Source organism: Bos taurus, chromosome 1 (genome assembly GCF_002263795.3).
Source record: "Bos taurus isolate L1 Dominette 01449 registration number 42190680 breed Hereford chromosome 1, ARS-UCD2.0, whole genome shotgun sequence".
NCBI lineage: Eukaryota > Metazoa > Chordata > Mammalia > Artiodactyla > Bovidae > Bos > Bos taurus.
The window spans coordinates 55346270-55369002 of NC_037328.1; the positions used below are offsets into that span (position 1 = coordinate 55346270).

The 22733-nt window shown below is 38.4% G+C and overlaps 1 non-coding gene across 1 annotated transcript; it reads right to left on the reverse strand.

Annotated features, from left to right (window-relative positions):
• Positions 1–16239: 16239 nt before the first annotated feature.
• TRNAE-UUC (transfer RNA glutamic acid (anticodon UUC)) lies at positions 16240–16311 on the reverse strand. Its single transcript has one exon. It is a non-coding gene; the product is annotated as a tRNA-Glu (tRNA).
• Between the last annotated feature and the right edge of the window lie 6422 nt (positions 16312–22733).

Consider the following 22733-nt stretch of genomic DNA (forward strand, 5'->3'; position numbering starts at 1 on the left):
TATGACACAGTCTCTGTGCCCCACTCCTAAGCTAGTTATTACTGAGTTACAGACTTTGAACATTTTCTCATAACATTCTCAGGTATTTTCAGATTTATCAGTCGTTTAACTTTTGTTGATTACCTAGGGCCAAGTGTGTCCTATGGTAGGAAGTATACTCAATGTTATAGTCCCTCTTTTTATAATTTAACACATAATTACCAGTGAAAAAAATATGGTATGAATTGTATATCAAAAGATGGTACTATACTCTGAGAGAAAATTTAATTTTGATTTTTAATTCCAAATAATTGCATCTCCCCTAATAGATTGGGCTTCCCAGGTGGCTCAGAAGGTAAAGAATGCAGGAGATGCTGGAGAGATGGGTTTGATTCCCGGGTTGGAAAGAATCCTGGAAGAGGGCACAGCAACCCATTCCAGTATTTTTGCCTGTAGAATCCTCTGGACTGAGGAGCCTGGTGGGCTACAGTCCTAGGTCGCAAAGAGCTGATCACCATTGAAGCGACTGGGCACAGCACACGACAGCACAGCACTAATAGATTAAATCTGGGGTAAGAGATGGCATTTTCAGACTGTTTTATGACTTTATATTCTTCAAAACCTTTTTTTAGCAGGAAAAAAGCAGCCATAAATTCCTCATCTTAGCCTAAGCTGAATTCTATCCACTAAACTCTTCATTAGAGGCAGATCACGCTGACTTTAAGTCAACCTATGAAAATATGTCTTGAGTACTCTATATGTGCTCTTCCATGTGTTTGGGCAAACTCTTCATCTGCTTTTATACATTTGCAGTTTTGGCTGCTCTGCTCCTCAGACTTAATCCAAGAATCCCAGACATGCACAGTGATGAAATGTCCTCCCAGGGCTTGTAAGTTATCCCTTAGAGCCCCCAGGCAGGTCTCATGTGTGCATTGCACAGGTGCTGTGAGATATCTGTGAGATAGCCTGCCTTCCTGGCTGGTCACTGATTCCACCAGCTCCTGGCCCCTCTGGCTCTTGGACAATGCCCATTCATTCCCCTCCAGCGCCACTGCCTGAGACAGACACTGTCTGTCACAGTGCTAAGCTTTTGGGGTTTTCCAGCCCTCTGTCTTCTTTGAGCATGCTTACAGGCAGCTTCCCTTCATCTGGCACACAGACAATGCCCAGGCAGCCTTTGTCTGGTGATTGAAGCCCTCTTCAGACTGCCATCAGAGTAGTTACATGGCCTCTTACCCTTTAGATTTATCAGATGTGAGTTAGTCACTAGTTCACCAAACTCCAGGGAACATTCCTATTGTGGAAGACAAAGCCACCCTGCCCCCATCCCCTCTCCATGGGTAGAGCACTAGGTGAGAGAGACAATTGACAGTTCTCTCCAAAAATCCTCTTCCGACATCCACCTGTATATTTAGGAATTTAGACTTCATGTGGGTGAGGAATTGATTCAGAAACTGGAATTGGCCACCTCCGAGGCAACACTTGCATGACGGCCTCTCACCTAGTCTTGGAATGTTTATCGGGCTCCAACAAAACTGTGTCTAAAATAGTTCCATTTCAAAATAATATTACCAGTGTGTGAAACACTACAGAAATATCAGTAAGAGAAGAAGATTTCATTTTTGCTACATGAAACTAAACAACTAGATTGACCAAATTGCCATTACTGTGCAAAAGATATCATAAAATAGGAACTCTGTTAACCATCAGGGATCAATGAATTTTAAATGAGAAGGTATGGAGAAGCTAGTGATTCATATAACATGAAATAATTCTAGATTTTTAAAATATCAGTTGGGAGCATTATTTTGAAAGGAGACCTTTTAAGCTTTGCTTGGATTTCTCCACTCCTGCTTTATTGACTAAGCCAAAGCCTTTGACTGTGGATAACAACAAACTGTGGAAAATTCTCAAAGAGATGGGAATACCAGACCACCTGATCTGCCTCCTGAGAAATCTGTATGCAGGTCAAGAAGCAAAGTTAGAACTGTATATGGAACTAGAGACTGGTTCCAAATCTGGAAAGGAGTACATTAAGGCTATATATTGCCACCCTGATTATTTAACTTATATGCAGAGTACATCATGCAAAATACCAGGCTGTGTGAAGCGCAAGTTGGAATCAAGATTGCTGGGAGAAACATCAATAACCTCAGACATGTAAATAACATCACCGTTATGGCAGAAACCAAAGAATTAAAGAGGCTCTTGATGAAAGTGAAAGAGGAGAGTGAAAATGTTGGCTTAAAGTTCAACATTCAGAAAACCAAGATCATGGCATCTGGTCCCATCCCCTCATGGCAAATAGATGGGGAAACAATGGAAACAGAGAGAGACTTTATTTTGGGGCACTCCAAAATCACTGCAGATAGTGACTGCAGCCATGAAATTAAAAGACGCTTGCTCCTTGGAAGAAAAGTTATGACCAATCTAGACAGCATATTAAAAAGCAGATATTACTTTGCTGACAAAGTCTGTCTAGTCAAAGCTATGGTTTTTCCAGTAGTCATATATGGATATGAGAGTAGGACTATAAAGAAAGCTGAGTGCCTAAGAATTGATGCTTTTGAACTGTGGTGTTGGAGAAGACTCTTGAGAGTCCCTTGGACTGCAAGGAGATCCAACCAGTCCATCCTAAAGGAAATCAGTCCCGAGTATTTATTGGAAGGACTGATGCTGAAGCTGAAACTCCAATACTTTCATCACCTGATGCAAAGAACTGACTCATTGGAAAAGACCTGATTTCTGGGAAAGATTGAAGGTAGAAGGGGAAGGGGACGCCAGAGGATGAGACTGTTGGATGGCATCACCAACTGGGTGGACATGAGTTTGAGTAAACTCTGGTATTTGGTGATGGACAGAGAAGCCTGGCATGCTACAGTCCATGGGGTCACAAAGAGTCGGAGACAACTGAGCGACTGAACTGAACTGAAGTGAGATTTCTCTACATTCCTATCCCCATAAGGATAATCCAAGATCTATTTATTGGCAACAATGATTTAGTCGCTAAGTCATGTCTGACTCTTGCGACTCCATGGACTGTAGCCTGACAGGCTCCTCTGCCCATGAGATTCTCCAGGCCAGAATACTGGAGTGAGTTGCCATTTCTTTCTCCAACTTATTACCAAGATAGGGCTCAAAACTGTGACTTTCTTTAGGTTTTTATGGCCATTTTTAGACACTGACGAATTTCCCAGGCTCTAAATTCAAAATAGGCTTAGCATGTGGACAGAGAATCAAAGGAGAGAGAAGCAAGGAGAGGATAAAGATACAAAATTCTTGCAGCTCAAACAAAACTGCACCTGCATTCAAGATGCAGTCTGCTGTTCTGAGCAGTGGTCCTCTTAGCCATATATTGTTCTCTGCCATGGAAGCAATGGTGGTTGCCTTTCATTACTGTGTTTCCCACTACAGATTAGGAGCTATATTGAAACCCTCTGAATCTTGTTCATGAATTTTTTCATTTTTTCTCCAAAAAGGCCCTTCTTTCTTTTTGTCTTTCCTCTCTTCCTTCTTTCCTCCCTCCCATCCACTCTCTCTCTTTCCTTCTTTCTCATTTTCTAATCAAAAATTTCTCTCTTCACATCAGTACATGAACTTTCATCCTTTCTGTTTCTCTCCTTGTAGTTTTCAGGTATATGCCCGAAGTGAGCCTTATACATAACACTAGCGATCCATCCTTTCCCTGTCTTTATCATTCTCATGTGATGTAGCCAAATGCCCTTTGAGGTTTCAAACTGTCAGGCTGGTCAAACTGGAACTTTGGTACCTAGAAAAAATTCACCAAGAAATTTTCACAAGTATGACAAATTAAATTCTGCTATTTACTTAAAAGAAGAAAAATGCATTTGCCTTTATTTCTGGTTGCATCCGACAAATTTATTGTTTTCTATTGTTTGATAAAATTTACACCATATCACTTTATGCATTGCCTTAGAAAGATAATTTTAAACTGGCCACCACCTGCGGAAAACATAAAAGTGTTCAAGCTATCCTTGAACTGGTGAATAATCTGCAGCAAAAATGTCCAATAAAATCAACCTTCAGCAGTTCAGATCAGATCAGATCAGATCAGTCCCTCCGTCGTGTCCGACTCTTTGCGACCCCATGAATCACAGCACGCCAGGCCTCCCTGTCCATCACCAACTCCCGGAGTTCACTCAGACTCACGTCCATCGAGTCAGTGATGCCATCCAGCCATCTCATCCTCTGTCGTCCCCTTCTCCTCCTGCCCCCAATCCCTCCCAGCATCAGAGTCTTTTCCAATGAGTCAACTCTTTGCATGAGGTGGCCAAAGTACTGGAGTTTCAGCTTCAGCATCATTCCTTCCAAAGAAATCCCAGGGCTGATCTCCTTCAGAATGGACTGGTTGGATCTCCTTGCAGTCCAAGGGACTCTCAAGAGTCTTCTCCAACACCACACTTCAAAAGCATCAATTCTTTGGCGCTCAGCCTTCTTCACAGTCCAACTCTCACATCCATACATGACCACTGGAAAAACCATAGCCTTGACTAGATGAACCTTTGTTGGCAAAGTAATGTCTCTGCTTTTGAATATGCTATCTAGGTTGGTCATAACTTTCCTTCCAAGGAGTAAGCGTCTTTTAATTTCAGGGCTGCAGTCACCATCTGTAGTGATTTTGGAGCCCCAAAAATAAAGTCTGACACTGTTTCCACTGTTTCCCCATCTATTTCCCATGAAGTGATGGGACCAGATGCCATGATCTTAAGTTTTCTGAATGTTGAGCTTTAAGCCAACTTTTTCACTCTCCTCTTTCACTTTCAGCAAGAGGTTTTTTAGTTCCTCTTCACTTTCTGCCATAAGAGTGGTGCCATTTGTATATCTGAGGTTATTGATATTTCTCCAGGCAATCTTGATTCCAGCTTGTGTCTCTTCCAGTCCAGTATTTTTCATGATGTACTCTGCATATAAGTTAAATAAACTGTCTTAACCTGTCTAAAACTGCATTTTTTCATCTCATCATGTTTAGGTCAGTATTGCTGATAGGCACAAAACCAGTACTTTATGCAATTTCAGAAATAAGAAAAGTAATGACTATTTAATTTCAATAATAGTAATGAAATACAAGCTTATGAATAGGATACTTTATGTACTAAAATAATCTTGTTGAATGAAAAATAAGAATTAAAATGCAAATAAAATTACTACTGAAAGGAGAGACTTAAATCATGAACTTCATCTACAGCAGTACAAGTTATTAGGGAAAAACCAATAAATATACAGCCTACTTTTAAATAAATTGGAAATACAATTAATCAGAAAATATTTGTTAAGCTTTCTAGGGTATAAATTAGTGTAATGGCTTCCCTGGTGGCTCACTGCTAGAGAATTCGCCTGCCAGCTAGGAGACCTGGATTGGATCCCTGGGTTGGGAAACTCCTCTGCAGGAGGAAATGACAACCTACTCAGTATTCTTACCTGGGAAATCCCATGGACAGAGGAGCGTGGCAGGCTACAGTCCATGTGGTTGCAAAGAGTTGGACACAACTGAGTGACTAAACAATAAATTAGTGTAAGCTTTGGCAAGCCTATTTGAAATTAGTCAAGTGGTGTAGATAATGATGGAATAGAGTCAGTTGAATAATAAATAGAAGGAATGGAGAGGAAAATGAAAATGAAAGGAAAGAGAAAGAGAAGGGGATAGGGAAGGAGGAAGAGGACTTAGGACATACTCAGTGGAAGCTCCAGAATTCCCATCTAGGAAAGGCTTAGACGACAATCTGCCTGGGAAAAGGTGAGCTTAATTCTCTAGTTGTTAGATAAAATTCTGACAGTTATGTATTTGAACTTCCTGTCCCTCCTAGAGTTATTAGCAGAATTTTGAATATTATGTCCAACACAGAAAATAGTATTACCATTTTCATACCCTATTGAAAGTGAAAGTTACTCATTCTTGCCTAACCCTTTGCTGCTCTATGGACTGTAGCCTGCCAGGCTCCTCTGTCCATGGAATTCTCCAGGCAAAAATACTGGAGTGGGTTCCCTTCTGCAAGGGATCTTCCCAATCCAGGGATCAAATCTAGGTCTCCTGCATTGCAGGCAGATTCTTTACCATCTGAGCCACCAGCGAAGCCCAAGAATACTGGAGTGTGTAGTCAATCCTTTCTGCAGCTGATCTTCCTGACCCAGAAATCGAACCAGGGTCTCCTGCATTGCAGGTGGATTCTTTAACAGCTGAACTACCAGGGAAGCCTCTATTGTCCCTTTTACTTATTCTTAAATTGATTATTTTTAATGATTTAAGTAGTCACAAGATACTTATTCCTAAATCAACACAGATTAATGGTGAGAAGAAACTAACTCCCCTTTTTTAAGAAAAGGGCATTTGTTGAATTCATACTTTAATTTTGACAGTCATAACTAGGTCTTTGCAGTAATGCTTTAACAAAGGGATTATTAGCTCCATTTTATAGTTTATTAAATGGAAATTCAGATAATTTAATTCATTAGCTAGCTAGGGTCACACAATTTGGAATTCATGATTCATGATACAGCTGTAGTTTCGTGGACTAGTCCTCCTTACCACAATACCTTTACTTAATGAGCTTGCTTGCTCACGATTCTCTTAGTCCGTAGGCATCCTCCACATGTGCTCTGACAGAGCCATATAAAAATGTAAATGTTGGGTTAATATGTTTTCTATGTTATTATCTGCACCCCATAACTAAACTGGCTATATTTACTGTGAAAAGTTATCTAAGAATCATTCAACTGCAGCCAAAACAATTGCAATGGATCCCACAATGCACCACCCAGATCTCCTGAACAGACTGAAACACTTACTTTCCCAGCTGCTCAGAGTGCTGGTGGCTAAGAGTACTCAGGCAAGTATGTCTTCAGGACTTACTCATAGTCATGCTCCATTTCCAGAAGCAGTGTGCGTCTAATGGTGGATTGATAGAAGAATATAAAGATCCTTACATCAATCTCAGACAGCTTTCAAGGGTCATCTCAACAAGAGGGCTCCCAGTAGGATTGGCTGAGTCCTCTTACATAAAACTTATTGCAGTTAAATCTCTTCCTCTACTTGATCGATACCACTTCCTTTACTTTCTTCTTGGTGTTGATTCCGGGAGAACTTCCCAGTAAATGTCCTCAATGGAAAGGTTTGTCTCAGGGGATGCCTCTGGAAACTCAATGTGAAATAGGTGGTGCTGGAGTGGTCTGAAAACACAACCCTAAAATGAGATTTTTGAAGCTGAATCTCTGGCTGGTGAGAAGAGCCCTATCATTGGTGGTCAGTGTAGAGACAGCCTTTTGTATGAAATAAGTGGGACAACTGTCAAAACTTGTACAGGTTGTGAATTTGGATCCTGTGCTTCGAGAAGGAAATGCATTAGTAGATGCAATGTATAAAGTAATTAAGAAATACAGAACAATCATGATTACAAGGATGATGGAATGTGGTGACTGCTGTTGGGGGCGATTGATTTGAAAAAGACAATGAAATGCTGAAGGTGACTAATCACAAATTAAGGACTAAATATGAAAGACAGTTGGCCTCAAAGGCAGCAAGTAAAGAGACTTATCTTTCCAACTAGAGAGTTCTCTGTGCCTTTAACATTCTTGACACTTCTAGTTCATCCAGTTCAATTAATATGATGTCAGTGATGTAGTGGATAAGTGTGGTGTTTGTGGGATGTCCTCATAGTTCTATTAAGCCTCCAGTTATTTCAGACTCTGAGTGCTAAGAGGCCAACAGACAAGAATGATGAATCAATGTTTTCATAGATGTAATCGACCTTAATCTTAAGGAGGAGTTGGAGATGCTATTATATAGGAGGGGCAGTGAATAGTATGTTTGGTACCAACTAAGTAACCATGCACAAATTGCTTAACTTCTTTGGCTCAATTTCCTCATCTATAAAATGGAGATGGTAATAGTGGGAATAATAAATGTCATTATGAGAATTAAATTAATACAGAATTGAGAATAATTTTAGATATATAATATGATATACAAGTACTGCATAATTTTAGCTCTCATTGTTTCTATGACTTTTACCCAAATTTCACTGCTCACATTTTTAAAAAGGATATCATACTTTTATTTCATTAGTGACATCATATTTTTGATAATTTTATATTTTGCTGCTGTAGGCCTTATTTTCACCTTATGGATTTGTGCAACTAAAATATGACTTTCAGAGATAAGTAATATATTTCTAGGCACTGATCCACAAGTCAGTTGAATACTACCACATTAACGGTGGATGCTGGCTATGGTTGTCATCTGGTTAGCTAAACCTTTCTAAGTATTACTGATGGAGAACATAAAGGCCAAAAAGATTACTTTCTAGATTTTCCCATTAAGGATCAAAAAGTACAAAATATACCTTGACTTTGCTAATCATGATGAGGATTTTCTAACTTATGATTATGCAATATACCATATATATCTGAAAACTGCATCTGATAACTTATAGTATTGACAGCCTAAATGTTAGGCAAACACTGTTTCCCAGATCAGTAGATCTCAAACAGGAGATCAGATGTGTGTAAGAATCCTAAGTAAATGTTATTAAGCTTCTCTCTTCCACAACCTCACTCTGTTATATACAATAACCATTCCCACCTTGGGACAGGTGAGAATGTTGGACATGGCAAATGGACGACTCCCCCAGAGACTTTGAACAATTCCCCATGCCCAGCATCCACTCCTCATTTTTCTGGTTAAAAACTCTGGTTCAGAGCCTTTTCTTTCCTTCTGTTCCTAATTCTCTTCCCAGGAAAGTTATTCAAAATCTTTAAAGCTACTCCATCTGTATAATTTGTCATTCATATTCCTTGAGATTTTTCTTTCTGCATTAGAGAAAGTTTTATAATCTCATTATCTATAATATATCAAATCTGGCTATTTCTCAAGATCTTGACTCAGAAACTCTCCATAGAAAGTTTATCTTTTTCTGACAAACAAAAAATTACTTTCTCTTTTCTCTATTCCTTGATAGAACTTTATTTAAAAAGCCACTAAGATATATAGAAGAAAGTGAAAGTGAAGTTGCTCAGTTGTGTCTGACTCTTTGCAACCCCATGGACTGTAGCCTACCAGGCTCAACCGTCCATGGGATTTTCCAGGTAAGAGTACTGGAGTGGGTTGCCATTTCCTTCTCCAGGGGATCTTCCTGACCCAGGGATCTGAACCTGGCTCTCCCACATTGTAGGCAGACGCTTTACCATCTGAGCCATGAGGGAAGTCCAAGATATATGACTACTGATACACTATTTTTATGTATTCCTTGAAGACAGAGCTCTACCTTATGCAATCATATGTCCCCTATATTTGCTCTAATGCCTGGGACATAAAAAAGCTTACTTATATACTTTTTCCATTTTTCTTTATGGAGTCAACATAATAGGATGTGGTAATTCTTGGCCTTCTTTGTGTACAAGTATCACCAGGGGAATCTGTCTAAAAGTAAGTTCCTAGCCTGTCCTAGAAGAGAATTTTATTTGATGGGTCGGGGAAAGAGCTAAGGATGGCTTTTTCTGTAGCCACACCAGGTGATTCTAATAATGAAAGCCATTAGGACAGTGGAAGAAACAACAGTCTAGAGTCAAGTTCACAGCTTCACAAATCTAGAAACTAGACTTTGCCAGTAAACCTAAAGACAATCAGGATCAGAGTAACTAATTCACAATAAACATGATCATAATGTTAATATCATAACTTAAAATGAGAAATAAAACTATAGAAAAACTTATCAACTAAACAGTTAATTTTCTCCTATTGGGAAATTAACAAGACATCAGTTCAGTTCAGTTCAGCCACTCAGTCCCATCCAACTTTTTGTGAGCCCGTGGAGTGCAGCATGCCAGGCCTCCCTGTCCATCACCAAATCCCAGAGTTTACCCAAACTCATATCCATTGAGTCGATAATGCCATTCAACCATCTCATCCTCTGTCGTGCCCTTCTCCTCCTGCCTTCAATCCTTCCCAGCATCAGGGTCTTTTCAAACAAGTCAGTTCTTCTCATCAGGTGGCCAAAATATTGGAGTTTCAGCTTCAACATCAGTCCTTCCAATGAACGCTCAGGACTGATTTCCTTTAGGATGGACTGGTTGGATCTCCTTGCAGTCCAAGGGACTCTCAAGAGTCTTCTCCAACACCACAATTCAAAAGCATCAATTCTTCGGCATTCAGCTTTCTTTATAGTCCAACTCTCACATCCATAGATGACTACTGGAAAAACCATAGCCTTGACTAGACAGACCTTTGTTGGCAAAGTAATGTCTCTGCTTTTTAATATGCTGTCTAGATTGGTCATAACTTTCCCTCCAAGGGGTAAGCATCTTTTAATTTCATTGCTACAGTCACCACCTGCAGTGATTTTGGAGCCCAAAAAAATAAAGTCAGCCACTGTTTCCATTGTTTCCCCATCTATTTGCCATGAAGGGATGGAACCGGATGCCGTGATCTTAGTTTTCTGAATGTTGATCTTTAAGCCAACTTTTTCACTCTCCTCTTTCATTTTCATCAAGAGGCTCTTTAGTTCTTCACTTTCTGCCATAAGGGTGATATCATCTCCATATCTGAGGTGATTGATGTTTTTCCTAGCAATCTTGATTCCAGCTTGTGTTTAATCCAGCCCAGATTTCTCACGATGTATTTTGCATATAAGTTAAATAAGCAGAGTGACAATATACAGCCTTGACTATATATTGTACTCCTTTCCTGATTTGTAACCAGTCTGTTGTTCCATGTCCAGTTCTAACTGTTGCTTGCTGACCTGCATGTAGATTTCTCAAGAGGCAGGTAAGGTTGCCTGGTATTCCCATCTCTTTAAGAATTTTCCACAGTTTATTGTGACCCACACTGTCAAAGGCTTTGGCATAGTCAATAAAACAGAAATAGATATTTTTCTGGAACTCTCTTGCTTTTTTGATGATTCAGCGGATGTTGGCAATTTGATCTCTGGTTCTTCTGCCTTTTCTAATACCAGCTTGACCATCTGAAAGTTCACAGTTCACGTACTATTGAAGTATGGCTTGGAGAATTTTTAGCATTACTTTACTAGCATGTGAGATGAGTGCAATTGAGTAGTAGTTTGAGCATTCTTTGGCATTGCCTTTCTTTGGGTTGGAATGAAAACTTATCTTTTCCAGTCCTGTGGCCACTGCTGAATTTTCCAAGTGTGCTGACATATTGAGTGCAGCACTTTCACAGCATCATCTTTCAGGATTTGAAATAGCTTAACTGGGATTACATCACCTCCACTACCTTGTTCATAGTGATGCTTTCTAAGGCCCACTTGACTTCACATTCCAGGATGTCTGGCTCTAGGTGAGTGATTACACCATCATGATTATCTGGGTCATGAAGATTTTTTTTGTACAGTTATTCTGTGTGTTCTTGGCACCTCTTCTTAATATCTTCTGCTTCTGTTAGGTCCATATCATTTCCGTCCTTTATTGTGCCCATCTTTGCATGAAATGTTCCCTTGGTATCTCTAATTTTCTTGAAGAGATCTCTAGTCTTTCCCATTCTGTTGTTTTCCTCTTTTTCTTTGCACTGATCACTGAGGAAGACTTTTTTATCTCTCCTTATAAAATTAAAATCAGAAAATTGTGCCATGAGCTAGGCCAGTTATACAGGTGATATTCCAATAAATGGCCTATTTGAACTTACTTTATAAATAAGAAAGTGATATCATACAATAAATGTCATAATTATTTTTATAAAGTTTTCTTAAGCAAAGAAGTGTAAATGTTAATTTATTTTAAGCCAAGGAGTTCTAATTTTGCTGCAGAGTTTGGTCTTTCGCTTTGATTAGAATTTAATTTCTGGGAAATGTACTGTGCATTTTCACTTGACAGATGAAGGAATTTTATCTTCATGGGATTCCCAGGTGGTGCTAGTGGTAAAGAACCTCCTGCCACTGCAGAAGACATGCGAGTCATGGATTCAATCCCTGGGTTCAAAAGATCCCCCAGAAAAGGGCAACCCACTCTAGTATTCTTGCCTGGAGAATCCCATGGACAGAGAAGCCTGGTGGGCTACAGTGCATGGGGTCGCAAGGAGTCGGGCATGACTAAAGGAACTTAGCACTCAGCATGCACATGCACACAGATATTAAAAATCCATGCCAACGTTAGAAAAGTTGAAACAAGATGTCTTTACATATTGCAGGGGCAACTACAGAAAGACAAAAAAAGAGGCTGTTTGTCCTGGCACCATCATCATCAGGAATTAAATGGGAAACTCTAAGCAATTATCCCCTGGCAAGTGACCCCCAAAAAAAGCATCAAGCTTCTTCCTAACAAAATAAGAATCCTTGAGAAGTACTCCCCAAAGCAGCAAAACATACCCCGCCCCCCCCAAAAAAAACATGGGGAAAACAGATTTGGGTAAGAAGAAAATAGAGAAAAACCCTAGATGAAGGCCCAAAGAAGGCAGCTTTATTCCTCAGGAAATTCACATTAATATGCTCTAGAAAACACCTTTATCTTCTCTTTTTTCCCCCTTGAATCATTTTAAAATAAAAGTATGGAGCCAAAAGTGCTAACATTTCAACTTCTGCTTGTTGAGATTTAAGTGGATTTTCATGAGTAAAATATGTTAAATAGCCAAACCTTTGCACTATCTACTTGACATTACAGTTTAATTTTCAGAAGATAAGGGCAAATAGCAATTTCAGTCTGTAGAATCAGTGGGATAAAATCACCACTGAGAAAATTATATGTGCAGTAGCTTTTTGTAACATGTCTCTAGAATATCAGAGATTAAAAACTAGGAGATTTGGAAATGAAAAAAGAAAACATTAAATTGAGAAAATATTTCATTTGCACAAAAGCTACTGATGCACATAAACAAGAATCTTTAAAATGTCATTCTGGTAGATTTTAACATTCGGGATATAGTATTCACTTTAAAAACACTCTACAAATGGAGGATTTGCTATTCAAAAAATTAAGGAATTTGTATATAATTATTTTCACTTCTCTGCCACTAATTTACTGAAGGACCTTGGTAGCAAGTCTCTTAACTGCTCCAAGTCTCAGTTTCCTTCTCACTTTCAAAAGATAAAAGAATTCTACAAATCTGGATCCTTAGATAAACAATTAGTATATGGTAGATAAAAGATGGTTAAAGAATCTTTGTTATCCCTCCCCCTGAGATGTGGAGCCAAATTCCAAATGAATGTCAGCTGGCTTTAGGAATTGCTAAGTAAGGAGGCCTCAGAGAGCCACATAGTCACAGGAAGAGCAAAGATAGTCAGCCAACACCCATGTGCTCCAGCATCCCAGGCCACCTGACAGATATGTGAGTAGAGAAAACTTCAGATAACTCCAGCTCAGCTATCATTTGACTGTAATCATAACAGAGATCCCAAACAAGAACTGGCCAGCTGACCCAGTCAACCAAAAAGTGTGAGAAAGAATAATAAACTGTTTGAAGATACTATATTTTGACATAGCCTATTGCATTTCAATAGATAACTGGAGGGCTTCCTTGGTGGCTCAGATGGTAAAGAATCTGTCAGCAATGCAAGGGATCCAGGTTCATTCCTTGGGTTGGGAAGATCCCTTGGAGAAGGAAATAAGTGTAAAATTTTTTCAAAACTGTTTTCCTACAGTAGACTTCATAAGTAGCTTCTGTAAAACTCTAGGGTACTATGAGATGCTGTTAACGGGTTCCCCAGTAGAGAGCAGTTTTTTGGAATAAACATAAATTTTGAGTTTCAAAAGTTGTAATGCTTATGCACAAAGTGATGCACAGTGACCATGCAGCTTTATTATGAATTTCTTTATTGACTCCATATGGAATAAAATAGCAGAGCTGTGTATTTGGTTGATTCCATTCTCCATTTTTGGCACAGAAAGCTGTTGGCAAATTAGTGCTTTCTATATTATAAGAAGGGGATGATGTTAGGTTGATGATAAAAACCTCTCCTTCCCAAATTATTTTTCTCAATTTCTTGTTATACATAATTGCCAGATTTGCAGGCATGAACAAGCTCTATTAGTGTAATGGAATTATGAGGGAAATTTTCATTATAAAGAAAAAAATCATGATATCCTTAGCTTCATTTGCCTCTTGTCTGTTGTTGAACACATTGCAATACATGACTTGTGTAGATTAGAAATGAATTGTAATGGTACAGTTTTTAATTTTTTTGCAATACATTTCATTTAGTTATTTTTATATCTCTCTATTTTATATTTCTTTTGTTTTTGCTGTTGTCTTTTAGTCACTAAGTTGTGTCCCACTCTTTGCAACCCATGGATTGTAGCCCACCAGGATCCTCTGTCCATGGGATTCTCCAGGCAAGAAAACTGGAGCAGGTTGCCATTTCCTTCTCCAGGGCATTTTCCCGGGCCAGGGATCAAACCTGAGTCTCCTGCATCACAGGTGGATTCTTTACCACCGAGCCATGGGGGAAACTCATTACTATTTTCTATTTTACCAAGATTTCTGAAGATCCAGTGTGTTCATGTTTGATGATACGGTATATGAGAGAAGAAGAGAAATTTAGATCTGTCCTAAAAGGAAAGTTATGACCAACCTAGATAGCATATTCAAAAGCAGAGACATTACTTTGCCAACAAAGGTTCGTCTAGTCAAGGCTATGGTTTTTCCTGTGGTCATGTATGGATGTGAGAGTTGGACTGTGAAGAAGGCTGAGCGCCGAAGAATTGATGCTTTTGAAATGTGGTGTTGGAGAAGACTCTTGAGAGTCCCTTGGACTGCAAGGAGATCCAACCGGTCCATTCTGAAGGAGATCAGCCCTACGATTTCTTTGGAAGGAATGATGCTAAAGCTGAAACTCCAGTACTTTGGCCACCTCATGCGAAGAGTTGACTCATTGGAAAAGACTCTGATGCTGGGAGGGATTGGGGGCAGGAGCAGAAGGGGATGACAGAGGATGAGATGGCTGACGAGTGATGAGTCCATCACTGACTCGATGGACGTGAGTCTGAGTGAACTCCGGGAATTGGTGATGGACAGGGAGGCCTGGCGTGCTGCGATTCATGGGGTCGCAAAGAGTCAGACACGACTGAGTGAATGATTTGATCTGATAAAAGAGTATTCTGATAAAGTTCATGCTGAAGAAAATGAAGACCTCAATCACAAATTGTATAAGCTAATTTACTTATGGCAAGTCACATGATGCTAAAAAGATTTTGTGCAATAAACTAGAAACCAATGGCTTATCCAATATGTTTACTTGTCAACAGGTTTCATGAGTAAATGTCATTTGTCAAAGACTTTTTAATATTTATTTTTGTTTTCTTGGCTGTTCTGGGTCTTCATTGCTACGTGAGCTTTTCTCTAGTAGAGGTGAGCGAGAGCTATTTGTTTAGTTGTTGTACTCAGGACTTCTCATTGCAGTGGCTTCTCTTATTGCAGAACATGGGTGTTAGAGCATACGGCACACAGGCTTAGTCGTCCCATGGCATGTGGAATCTTCCCAGACTAGGGATCAAACCCATGATCCCTGCTTTGACAGGTGGATTCCTTACCACTGGACTACAAGGGAAGTCCGGTAAATGTCATATTTTAGCATTTGCAAGATTCAAAAATAATTATGAATTTTATAATTTTTCTCTGTTGTGAAAAGCTGATCCCCAAAAGCAAACATCTCTTCATTTTTTAAAACACAGTATGTGCCTTGGATAAACTGACGTGGCATCTGTACCAATGGTCCTCTGTTAGACATTTTTGTCTCTCATGTGAAAAAAGAAAATACTATCATAACATGCTATTTTTATCACATCAGAAAAGTGCTAGAGTCAAATAGTGTTGGAGATGGAAGGATAGAAGTTCAGGTAATGGCCCAAAAATGGTTGTTTTTTCATAAATCAAAACTATTTCATTTAAGAATATTCTAGAAAACTGTGAATGCTTCTCAACAGGATGTTTTAACTGAAAGTATACTTGCAGAAGTGCTATCAAGAAATTAGCCAGATTTTGCGGAAATGCTTTGAAGATGAAGCATGACTACACAACACTGATATGCAGAACTTGGAAGGCATTTTTTCATCACATAAACCATTTGTATATATCTCAGCAAGGTCCTGGAGAAAAATGTTTAGACTTCAAGGAATGCAATTCTTGGATATCAAGGGAAATGGAGTATTTATAAACAACCATGTTGCAAAAGAAACCATAAAATGTTTCATTTGCTGCTTGGGCCTGAGAGTAAGGAAAAAGTTCAGCAAGTTTCAAACCCTATTGAGAACCAAAATTTCTGTTTATTTGTTTTTGACCAGATTGCAAAGCTTGCAGGATCTTAGCTCCCTGACCAGGGATTGAACCCAGACCACAGCAGTGAAAGCACTGAGTCCTAACCACTGGACCACCAGGGAATTCCTCCCAAACTCTTTAGAATATGGTAGACCCTCTTGAACAGTCTTTATGTATGACCCAGTGAAGGAATCTATCTTTGAATAGTCTTCTCAGCTGAAGAATGTGAATTTGAGAGACAAAGAACTTAATGAGCTAGATTTAACCTGGCAGTAAAGACAAAATTGACTGAATTCTGGAAAAGTTCTGGGCTTCTGAAAGCAAAACAAAAGTATCCTGCCATTATAAGATAGCAGTGAATGGTTTGCTTTGCTTTTCAGTTTCTTTCATGTTTGTGTAAACTTCTTGCTGATCAAGTATCAAAAGCATGATACAAATTGTCTCATTTTTGTTGAAAATGTTATCTTGTGTGTTTATATCATTTTTAATCATAAAGTGAGAATTTTTGCAGCAAAAACACAAAGCAAAAATAAAACATACAGATTTTAGACTAAAAGTAAAATTTTACTTCTTCACATTTAGCTTCAAGTATTACTTTTTATCATATGTAGATTCATAAATAAGATCAAATAATCAACTTGTTTATATTTTGATAATTCTAAGCCTATATTGGAGTCTTATATGTCTGATTAGAAAATGTATTTTTTTAATTTATATAAAATTTGCATCATATATTATATTTTTCCTCAGTGCTTTGGATTATGACTTTAAAGTTTTATTATTCATATTGTTAATAGATTTTCATATTGCAAATAGCCTTAATTAAATCAAATGGTGGCTTGTGTTGAAATTGAAATCTACCAAGCCTTCTTTTACAAGAAATAAATGTCATTTTGTCTTGAGACAGTTGTTTAACAGAAATTTGTTATGCATACCTTATGACTATGTAAAACTTATAAGATGGGAAGAAAAAACATTGTGAAAAGTAAAATTAACCTATTATTTTTTCTAAAAAATTTGACTAAAATCCCTTTCACTTTTTTAAAAAGTCTTATGGGTCTTTTTTAAAGTCTTTTTATTTTCTATCAGAGTATAGCCAATTAACAATGTGTGAGGTCTCAGGTGCACATCAAAACCACCAGCCCAATGCATAAACACATATCCATTCCCTTCCATTTTTAAACAAAAAATACTGTGCTTGAATCTGTTATACACCTCATCTCATTCACAAACACAATGAAGAAAAACACAATGACACTTTTAGATTAACATGGATAAGGTTAAAAAACTTAAGTAGGATTTTTTTTTTAATGAAAAGTTAAAGCTTCTTACACCTACAGCAGCCACTTGTGTTAGCAATTATAATCTTTGTAGAGGGTGGAATCATACAAAATGAACAGGCTAATAAGTTAGCTATAATAAATAGAACCATATTTGAAAATGGTATCCTGATGCAAAAGAACACTGGCATTCACTATAAGATTTTTTGATCTACAATGTACTGATCGATCAGATATACTGTGAGATATAGATATCATAACTTTATGCAGGACTTTCCTGAGTTTTGAGTGTTCTTCCAGAATAAAAAGATTAAGAGATTGATTTAGAGTGATGATTTAAAAAATAGCACCATGGCATACTGTTACAACGAGAATTAAGGTATAGTAGTATGTTGTTCCATGTCCAGTTCTAACTGTTGCTTCCTGACCTGCATGTAGGTTTCTCAAGAGGCAGGTCAGGTGGTCTGATATTCTCATCTCTTGAAGAATTTTCCACAGTTTATTGTGATCCATACAATCAAAGAACTGGACATGAAACAACAGACTGGTTCCAAATAGGAAAAGGAGTACGTCAAGGCTGTATATTGTCACCCTGCTTATTTAACTTCTATGCAGAGTACATCATGAGAAACGCTGGGCTGGAAGAAGCACAAGCTGGAATCAAGATTGCTGAGAGAAATATCAATAACCTCAAACATGCAGATGACACCACCCTTATGGCAGAAAGTGAAGAGGAACTAAAAAGCCTCTTGATGAAAGTGAAAGAGGAGAGTGAAAAATTGGCTTAAAGCTCAACATTCAGAAAACTAAGATCATGGCATCTGATCCCATCACCTCATAGGAAATAGATGGGGAAACAGTGGAAACAGTGTCAGACTTTATTCTGGGGGGCTCCAAAATCACTACAGATGGTAACTGCAGCCATGAAATTAAAAGACGCTTACTCCTTGGAAGGAAAGTTATGACCAACGTAGATAGTATATTCAAAAGCAGAGATATTACTTTGTCAACAAAGGTCCGTCTAATCAAGGCTATGGTTTTTCCAGTGGTCACGTATGGATGTGAGAATTGGACTGTGAAGAAAGCTGAGCACCAAAGAATTAATGCTTTTGAACTGTGGTGTTGGAGAAGACTCTTGAGAGTCCCTTAGACTGCAAGGAAATTCAACCAGTCCATTCTGAAGGAGATCAGTCCTGGATGTTCATTGGAGGGATTGATGCTGAAGCTGAAACTCCAGTACTTTGGCCACCTCATGCGAACAGTTGACTCATTGGAAAAGACCCTGATGCTGGGAGGGATTGGGGGCAGGAGAAGAAGGGGACGACAGAGGATGAGATGCCTGGATGGCATCACCAACTCAATGGACGTGAATTTGAGTGAACTCCAGGAGTTGGTAATGGACAGGGAGGCCTGGCGTGCTGTGATTCATGGGGTCACAAAGAGTCGGACACGACTGAGCGACTGAACTGAACTGAGCTGAAGTGAAATAAGTATGTTGTTCCCTGGTGCCAAACAAATTTAACACTGCAACTTGATGAACTCTTCCAAAATAGCTGCTCTTGCTGAAGGATGAAATGAAGGAAGAGAGGAAGGAAAAAGGGAAACAGAGAAGAAAAAGGGAAGAGAGGAAAAGAGTGAGGGAAAGAGAGAAAAAGAGAGACACTGTGAAACTTTATGACAATAACAACAACAAAACTCTGAGCTGAATAGTCAATCACTGTGCTACAATTTGTGTTTTTGAAAGGACATGTACACATTCATATTTAAATAGCCATGGAATACTCCTAGAAAGATGCCTAGTTCAATGTTTACCTAAAGAGAAAGAGTCTAGGGACTTGGGGTCCAAGATCTACTTTTCATTTTTGTATCTCCACTGTTTGGAGTATTTTTTAGGAATGTCTAATTTTCTCACAGAAATCTGGTTAACAATAGTAAGTCCACTTTAGTAATGACCTAGTCTCCAGGAGCCCATTCCTAGGCTTAAGATGAAGAAAGATATCACTCTGACTTGCGGGATTGGAAGCAAACAAGGAATCCTTAGATGAAGGATTAAGGGGCAGAGAAATTGAGTGAAAAAGGAGTAAACACTGAGGAATTGGAAGAACACTACAAATTGTACAATATGATTCTTCACTCCTAATTCCTTCTGATCCTGAAGAAAATTTACTTTGAATGTGCTTAAATTTCTTGTAAAACCTGAAAAAGATGTCACATGAGACTATGGGATGAAGTTGGGAAGAAGTGGGAGAAACATAATGGATGTCTTGGTTGACAGAATCAAGTAATCAGACTTTATTTCATACCTACAGAGAGACAAAGGTGGAAGGAAAGACAAAAAGAAGGAAGGGAGGAAGGAAAAAGGGAGAGAAGAAAAAGGGAAGAGAGGAAAAGAGTGAAGGAGAGAAGGGAGGGAGGTAAAAAGAAACAAGAAGAGAAAAAGAAAATGAAAGAAAGGCAGAGAAAGAAAGGAAGATAAAGAAAGAGAAAAAAGAAAGAAAGAAAAAAGGAAATAAATTAAGTGCTCTGAGAGAAATTCAGTGCTAGGCCCAATCTGATCAAATGCAAATATACTCATGTTCTGTAAAGAAATGAACTGAAGGAGCTAGAAGCCAGGGACCAGGTACTTGACACTTCAGGAACTAAGCAGAGGAGAGGAGTGGGTTAGCCCAGAGGATAGAAGATTCCAGTGGGGAGAAGACAGGGTGGAATGTAGAGAAATATAGATGTCACTAACTACTTCTTCAGAGAAACAAGTTTGCAGACGATATGAGAAAAAAGGTGTTGGACAATGTGAGAGACAGTGACATAAAATAATGGAGAAGCTTGTAGAGATATTAGCTGAGGCTGAAGTGAGCCAGTTTTCATGTAATAACCATGAGTAATAGGAAGGGAAGAGATACAGGAACATGCTGGTGAAGTCTATCATCTTTGAAATATGGTGTAGACTGGATGCAAAGGAGATTCCCCAGAGAGGAATAGTCAGGAGTAACAGAGATCCTCTTATATTATCTGAAGTATAGTCTTATCTGAATGAAAAAATGCAGAAATTTTAGCACTTCCACCTTCAAAGAACTAAGCACCCCTTATTTAGGCCAGGGGTGGGCAGAAAAATAAAGTGGTAAACAAGGAACTGAAACTAGAGACTACTATTCAAATCCAAATTCATGCGCAAAGTAAGAAAGTTTAAATGAAGTGGCAGGGTACCTGTAATGAGTAGGGGTATTTTTAGCACAGTTGGTAAACCTTAACTTAATGACTGAGCATGTGCGGGGCTAAAGAGAACTTACAGGTGGAGGGGAAAACAGGAATGTGAAAATGGAAACTCCAAAGTCCTAAGATCAGTGACTTGGGAGAATATGCTTATTGTTGCTTCCTTTTATGAAGGCATTAAGAGTTAATCATGGAATGGAAGGACATGCTGCTTACCTCTGTCTTACCACACCTTTACTATTTATATGTGTAGAGCCAACTTTATCTTTTTTCGTTTCCTAATATTGAAATGGACAGGAGAAAACCCTTATCACATTGGTCCTTGTTTCTGTTCCTTCACACAAAAGAATATTATAATCTAAAGTTTAGTTTAGGATGGAGTTAACATTACATTTCTACCAGCCATCTGTATTCTATTCCTGTACTTGAGGTAGCAATCACGTACTCATAAAGTAAAAATCTAAAGCCTGAAACCCATTAATTTCCATGTGAAAAGTCTTGATAGGAAAATATCCAACAATAAACTGAAAATGACCTAACAGTAAAAACTGGCTTTCACTGGCTGTTCCTTTTTCCATACATACATCCATTTCTCTGCTACAAAATGGCCACATGAGTTTTCGGTGTCAATAGCTTTCCAAAATATCTTAATATTTTATAGGTGTTCTTACTAAGTTATAGTTTCTTAATTATTCTCAGGTTTGTAATTTTAGAACTCTGGCAATTCCTATATTAACTTATATCTGATGGCAAAATGCTGGAGTTTTGTACATCTTAGAAATGTTTCTAAACCTAAATATATAAGCTGCAGTGGACTAGAGCTAGCCTCTTTAATTTTGTGTTGTCACCTGATTCTGTGCCAGTTTCTACTCTGTCATCATTCAAGTTTGCCTAAATTATACTTGCTAAGTTTCCTTGGCAATTAACTTCTCTGAAGGGCCATGCCAGATCCTTTAATCTTTCCAAAAGTTTGCTTTTCCTTAGTCATAATTAAACAATAATTTTAAACTCTACGTGATCCCAGCTAAGAAGATGTAGGTAACAAAATGAATCTTTTTTGTTCTGATATCTGAACTTCATACTGGACCACTTATAAATTAAGAAGAAAAAAAAAGTATCTTTTTGTAGAGAAATTCATAAAATATGGTAATCTAGAACAAAAGAATTGTTTTGAAGTTAACCTCAGCTTTCCTACTTGATTCTGAAGTTAAAATGTCTTGCAGAAAGTTTTGTTTCTTTGGTGGGAGACATATAATCTCTATGCATATGAGTGACATGGACCTCATTTCCTGTTGTTTTGACCCAGTCATTTTGCATTTTTCTGAGGAATATTGGAGTGAGGCTCACTGTGCATGGGGCCCCAACACATGTAAACTGTTTAAATCTTCATTGCTCAGTTGAGCACCATATGATCAGGAGTCACACAATACTGTAAGGACCGTGTTATTGCCCTTTGATGACAATGAAAATTTAGTAAGTATTGGTAAGCCCCTTGGGTTCAGCATGAAGAGAAGGAGGTTAGGCAAGTATAAATTACGGATTTCAGTAAAATTTGGGTTGTTTGGATTTTTCACCAGACTGTGGACTGTGGCACATAGCTGATTTCTACAACATACCCCAGACATTCCTTGGGGGTGACTCATCCAGTTTTAAGTATCACGGACTATATGCCTCACTGCTTCTTTTCTCTTCTGTATAAAAAGCCTATGAGTCTTTGGGGGAAAATGAGAAATGAATTTCAAAGGAGGCTTTAACAAATGAATGGCATAGAGTTTGTACCATGGAGGGAAAAAGGCAGTGGGGGAAGTAATTAAAGTATTTAGAGATTCATTGAATTTAGCAAGCAAATAACAGAGCTATGGGTTGAGCTGCATCGTGGTTAACATTATGCAGAAATGCCACTATTTCCTTTCATTCTTCTCTGGAAATGAATTTAAATTATATTCTTCAGGTTACTTAACAAAAGGTGGTGCTTGTGAGAAATTACATGTCATTGAAATATGGTCCATTGTCACTGAGATGTGTGATTTGATTTGAAGTAAAGGAACTCACAA